Consider the following 6868-nt stretch of genomic DNA (forward strand, 5'->3'; position numbering starts at 1 on the left):
AAGGGAAGTGGACCTAAGCTGCGATATGTCATACTTTAATACAGAATAATGTAATGTTGAATCAGGGCACGGTTCATAATGTTTTGCGTGTTACTACACAGCCTTGAGAGTTTCAAGGCACTGCGTTAAGCTGAAACGGTAGCCCTGATTCATGCATTCTCCATTTAGCAAGGCATCCCATGGACAGAAACCTCCCAGCATCTGCAAAGGTCACAGGCTGCTGTGCCTTTGGAGCCCGCCCCAACCCTCTCCTCTCCCAATGCTCCAGGTAAGGAGAGAGCTGCCTGCCACTATAAATTCACCTTCATGGCTGCTCCGTCCCTCCTGTTTTACTTTTCCCTAGAAGAGATCAGGAAATGCAGCCTGGGCAGGGATTTCCGTATTCCCTTTAGCAAAAATACTGTGGTGTTGTGTTACTATGAAGAGGAGTTCGTGGCAGCGGCTGTTCGCCTTGCCAAATCCAGATTTCCTTTGCACAAAAAATGGGAATACCTTTGGGCACAGTTTTGCTTTCATGGACGTCCAAGGGTATATTCTGTTGCAAGACGTTTTTAACCTCTAGTTGCTTTGGGGACATGGGTTCCCATCCCAGCTCTAACACCATGTTACAAGAAGTGTCTGCTACCAATTAGGAGTCAGTCAAGAGTTATATTTAAAAACCCAAGCCTGCATACCCTCTTCTTCTATTCTGTGTCCTTCCTGCTAGTGCATTTCCTCTTATTTTTTTGTTTTTCTGCTGAGACATTTCCTGGATATTGTCTATTCAGACTGTACATCTGCATTTCTAACTTTCCTACTTAGGCTGCTTCTGTGCTATCCCTTTTGTCTGGAATTGCTACAGTTTATTCATGCCGTTAATGTTGTTGCTAAACGATGGTGGGCCATGCTGTCCTCCTGCCTCTTTTCAGATCTGGTTTGTGGTGGTATTTTGGACTTTGAATGGAATTGCGGTTCTATCCTATCTCGTATGGACTGGCAAAATGCTATAAGTGCACCTGCTAGGCTGAGTGGCTGTCAGTGTGGTTGGTAATACTCTGCTTTTTCCCAACCACAATGCCATTCTAAGATGCCTGGCACTGTAGCCTGCTCCCTGATTATTTTTACGCAACCAGGGAGGCAGATTGAAAACGAGACCAGGAAATATTTAATGAAGATGATCATTACATTGATGGGGGAAGGGAGAAACATGAGGGGTTTTTTCCTTGTAATGTCCTGCTCTACTGATACACACTAGTGAGATACCATCCTAAAAACTGAACATCCCATTTTGCTGTGTAGCTATAAGAATGGCCACTTTTTGTGATGATCTTAGCTGTCCAAACCTTGATTTCACACCTTGGGACACTTGATATAAGCCTCAAGGATCTGACACCCTGGATGGCTTTCAACTACTGTAGTCTTTCAAATATACCTCCAGGGAAGGATAATGGCAAGCTCATCTATATCTAGTCTGATACTTCATTGGTCAAAGACAAACCTTAGACTTCTTCCCCCCACAAACAGCTGGTCAACTCACAGTTTTTAATGTACAGGAAAGGTTGCTGAAGGCAAGGGACTTGCCCAGTTTTGCTTGCTGGGGCAGAGAAGACTCTCTCACACTCTCACTCACATTGTCCACTGAGATTCACGACTGTTCTAGGACACTCAGTTAGGGTCACATAAAGTTAAACCCCCAGGTGGTAGCAGATCTGTCCAACCCTAGGAAAGCCAGAGGGAGCGGCACAGTGAAACTGCCTGAAATTGACCAAAATGTTGCAGAAGCAAGAAACCACAGCCCAGATCTGTGTCACCTCCTTCCCAGCTCAGAGAGTCAACTGATTATTTGGCAAGTTGGGGTGTGCCCTGAGTAGAGCAAACAGAACTGCCAGTTTCTTGCACAGAGCCAAATAACTTTCTCAGCTGCGGCTTTTCAAAGAATGTACTTGTAATGCTTTTCTTGTTGTTTGGAAGTGTCTAAAAGAATTCACTTGTATCTGTTTGTAAGTCTAGAGTGCTTTCCTCACACACATAGAGAAACTGGTGGAGATAATTCTCTCAACTGCCACATTCAATTGCTAAAAAGCGGTTAAAAAAAGGTCTGAGATTTTTTTAGTTGAGGCTTACTACATAGATGTTGCTGTGTGACTATGGTGTCCATGAACCTAGCCAATCTTGCAGTCATTTCTTGTGATCACTTCACTGCGGTGGCGCAGGTGATAAAACACCTGCTTTAACACCCAGGAGCAGCCATTGCAGCTGTTCGAATACCACCGCGGCCGGAGTTAGCTCCCGGCCCTAGTCCCAGCTCCCGCCAACCCAGCGGCTCGAAAGCAATTAACACCTAACAATGCGAGTAGACAAATGGGTACCTACCCTTAGATGGGTAGGGGGCACCCACCTCTGATGAGGACATGTGGTGGTGGCTCGGACGGCGTGGACGGTGTGGATGACGGCGGAGTATCGGCAGCGGCGGCGAGTGCTGGCAGAGGCGGAGCGATCCCTGGTGGCCGGAATGGAAAACATCGGGCGACAGCGGAGGCTGGAGACGCACGATGGCATGTGACGCAGGCACGGCAGTGCCTGATGGGACGGAGCCGGGGCCGGAAGCGTACACGAGCCGTGCGCCTGCATGGTCTTGCCGGTGGTCGCCGTGGAGACAGCAGAGGCCTAGAAGGACGCCGAGCCGATCCAGCAGCCAAGAGACCCAGAGGACGCTGAGCCAATCCAGCGGCCAGTAAAAGATCGAGTAGACGCCGAGCCGAGCCAGCAGCCAGAAGACCATCAAGGGCCCACCACCAAGGGTGCTGGTAGGCAGTCCCACCCCCAATACTAGATGTGGCCCAAGTTAGGATTACAAGTTCTTAGAACGAAACACATGTGAACCGCCCAGAGACCCCCCAGGGATTAGGGCGGTATATCAAGTCTAAAGTTAAATAAAAAATAAATAAATAAACAAATCGAAGCTGCTGACTGGGCAGGTACAAAAGCAAGCAATACAATGTATGTCATTTTTGTCTTTTAATGAATGCATCTAACTGTGCCAAGAGGAGATAAATTAAAAACAATTCTGTGCTTGACAAGTAGATCACTGTATTGACCTAACCATGAACCTTGGCGATACATGTCACTCTTCTGGTAATAAAGAATATTTGTTATTTAGAGTTATTTACCAATAAATAACCTTGCCCTATAGCGCAAGTAGCTTCTGTGCTGATGCAGATCTGTTCAACATAGTGCTCGAGACAAATTTCGACAAAAACAATTGATGTGATCTGATTGGGAGATCAACCCTATGTGTACTCAAGGATATTCGGTCAAGGTAAGTTCACTTAGCAACTGAATTTGTGTTGACATCCTCAGCATCCCTAATCATGAGTGGTTTGGCCCTGAATATGCACTTTTGGTGATTTTTGCAATGTAATAAGTGGGCCCCTGAAGTCAACCCCAACTGTACCCCCATTATATACCCATACATATGCACACAGTCTACTTGACTGAGGGCACTATTGTATTGTAGACCCAGCTAGAATATGTCAAGAGGAGGGAAAAAAATGCTCAGAGCCAAATCTTTATAGCAATTGAAAAATCTGGATTTATGAATTGCACCAAGATTTTGCTTGTCCTTTCTGCAGGGAGACACCATAACTCAGAGTAAGCAGCAGCAGCTCTGCTATCAGTTCAGCACAGACCTTTGAGATCTGCAGCTGACATTAGTGATGACCCAAAAGCCACCATACTTCACTGATGACTGCAGAACGTCATAAAAGCATAAGCTGCACTGGAGGTCAGAGCTATTCTTCAACACCAAAAAAGAGCAGGCTCTTCAGAGAAGCTAAGGTCTGACGGTACAAAAATAGCAGCGCTGCGTGTAGAAAGAACACAGACCACCGAGAGTGGAAAACAGGAGGTTTTTTAAAAAAAGAAAACTCTTTTCAAGCAAATGATTCCTTTTGGGTAGAAATGTTTAACACGGAAATTCAGCCGGATGTTTTCATGCTTTGCTGGTAAAGGTCTGATCATTACATAGTCCAGAGATGGCCAAACATGTACTATTGTATGAGTATATAAAGCTGCTTTGTATACTGTGCAATCATTGGTTAATGTAGCTCACTATTGTCTATGCTGACTAGCAGCAACTCTTCTGGGTGACAGGCAGGGGAAAAAAGTCCTTCCCAATGCCTCCTATCTGAGCCCCCTTTCACTGGAGTTAAGCACATAGAACCTGGGACCTTCTACATGCACATCATATGCATTACCACTGAGCCATGGCCCCTTCAGTCAGGTGCAAGACATGATTTTGCTGGACTTCCACATCCCATTGTTGTGAAGAGAGGGAAGAAGAAGAGTTGTTTCTCCCCCTGCTCTTCTCTACTTTAAGGAGTCTCAAAGCAATCAATCTCCTTCCCTTCTTTTTCCCACAAAAGGCACCTTGTACCACTTCTTGAATACTTTACCATGATCAGAATACAGGGAAGTGGAACTGGCTCCAAAGGGTGGTGCACTTGGGCATTACCCAGGGCCTCAAGACCAGTCAAGAACCCTAACACCCACCCTCACCTGGATAGCCCCGGTAAACCCGATCACATTAGATCTCAGAAGCTAAACAGGGCCAATCCTGGCAAGTACTTGGATGGGAGACCTCCAAAGGATACCAGGGCCAGGAGGCCAGAGGCAGGCAGGCTATCAAGCCACTTCTATGAACATCCTCCATGCCCCAGTAGGAGTTTCCAGAGGTCGCTATGACTTCCAGGCATGGGCACATGCACACACACACACACACACACACACAAATGCAAAAATACACACACACAAAAGAACCCCAACACCCAAAGTCCAACCCTTCTTTCTTTTTACCTGAAGCACCAAGAAAGTCAGAGGCAGCCCTGGAGAATTCTAAGTTCACAGGCACCACGTTGCCCAGTTTAAAGGGTCCAATGAGGGTTCCCAGTCCCAAAGATGGCACTGAAAGACAAGATAATGCAAGGAGACATGACTCGGCTTCCTTTCCCTCTAACATACAATAAACGTATTGAATTTAAATGGCTTTTAAAGAGGATTAAAGAAGTTAATGAAGGACAGGTTTATTATAGGCTGGTAGCCAGTAGACCTGAGAATAAAATCTCCAAATCTAGAGACAGCCAACCTCAGAGAACCAGTAACAGGGGACCTTTACACCTTGCTTGGGAGCACCTCACTGGCAGCTGTAGGAAACAGAACTCTGGGCTGGGATTTAACATTTGGAAGTAACATTCTTAGCAGCAGTCACAGTGGGCAAACACTGGATTACCTTTTCAGCACTGTCCCTTTCCTCATCCTTGGACAGGCTGTTTGGGTTTTCTAGCAGCGGTTAAGTTTTTATTAGCAACCTTTATTGGATTTCAATAAATGCAGCTGGGAATTTCATATTTAACTCAATCTGTTGCAATCCACTAGTAAGAAGGGGTAGGTTATAAATGAATGGAAAAACAAGGTGGTAAGGTGGAGTCAGGGGAACAAAAGACATTATGAATGAAGGAGGGACTAAGTGAATTAAGGAAGTCTGAAGGGTAAGTGAGAAAACAAAATCATTCAGGAATGAAGATGGAAAGGGAGACAATGAATGAAAAATAGGTATTTTCCTTTCTTGGGGGGGGGTTTGAAGCAGAAGAGGAAACTAACAACAGGAGAGACTTAAATCTGAATGAAAACAAATCTATAAAGTCCAAAAAATATTCATGCTGAGTTGAAGACTCATGATTGGCTTTGGTTGTTACATAAGAAGAGCCCTGATGATGCGAGCCAGTGGGTTTGATGAAGATCTGGGCAATCCACAGTTGAATCTCTACTGTGCTGTGAAGCCAGTTTGGTGTAGTGGTTAAGTGTGTGGACGCCGGACTCTAAACTGGGAGAACCGGGTTTGATTCCCCACTCCTCCACTTGCAGCTGCTGGATGACCTTGGGCAAGCCATAGTTCTGTCAGAGCTGTTCTCTCAAGGGTAGTTCTGGAAAGAGCTCTCTCAGCCCCACCTACCTAACAGGGTATCTGTTGTGGGGAGGGGAAGGGAAAAGAGTTTGTAAACCACTCTGAGACTCCGAGTGAAGGGCGGGGTATAAATCGAATCTCCTCCTCCTGCTCCCTGGGTGCCCGTGGGGCAGTAACTCTCTTTTTCTCAGCCTAAACCTACCTCACAGGGTGGTTGCAAAAGTAAAACAGAGGAAGGGAAATGGATGTGTGCTGCTCTGAGCTCCTTGGTGAAAGGGTAGGATAAAAATGTACTAAATAAACATGAGCAGGGCCACCAAACCCAGCAATTCCATTACTAACAGCAGCCGCAGAAATACCCCTGGAAGTCTGACACAACACAAAGGTGATGCTTGCTCCTCGCATCTGATATTCAGAGGTATACTGCCTCTGCATCTGGTGGCTCCATTTAGCTATTAGGTTAGCTCTTGATACCTCTCCACCATTAATTTGTCCAATCCTTTTAAAAAGCCATCTAACAGTGGCCATCACTGAACTATGGGTTATTATTGCATTGCAACGCAACGCTGGAGGAAAAAAAGCACACGCGCACCAAGGAAGGGGGGGAGCGATGCAGCTGGGAAGTGGGGGAGGGGCAGATGGGAAGACAGTATACGAACATGAAAAAGAATGCTTAAACCTTTATGCATGGCGAATTGCCAAACAGAAATGAGAAAACAGCATACGGACATGTAAAAGGACATTTAAATGCCGGTCAACGATGACCCATTGTTGCATTGCAATGCAACAGAAGAAGAGAAATATATTTTTTTCCCTGTGCATGTCGAAGGGGGGGGGGGTTGCAGGCAGGCGGGAAGGAGAGGGGGAGAGGGAGAGAGAAGCAGGAGGGCATTGAAGAGATGTTGATAGGCGGGAATGGGAGTGAAG

This window comes from Gekko japonicus, unplaced genomic scaffold, assembly GCF_001447785.1.
Source record: "Gekko japonicus isolate JY-2015 unplaced genomic scaffold, Gekko_japonicus_V1.1 scaffold213, whole genome shotgun sequence".
NCBI lineage: Eukaryota > Metazoa > Chordata > Lepidosauria > Squamata > Gekkonidae > Gekko > Gekko japonicus.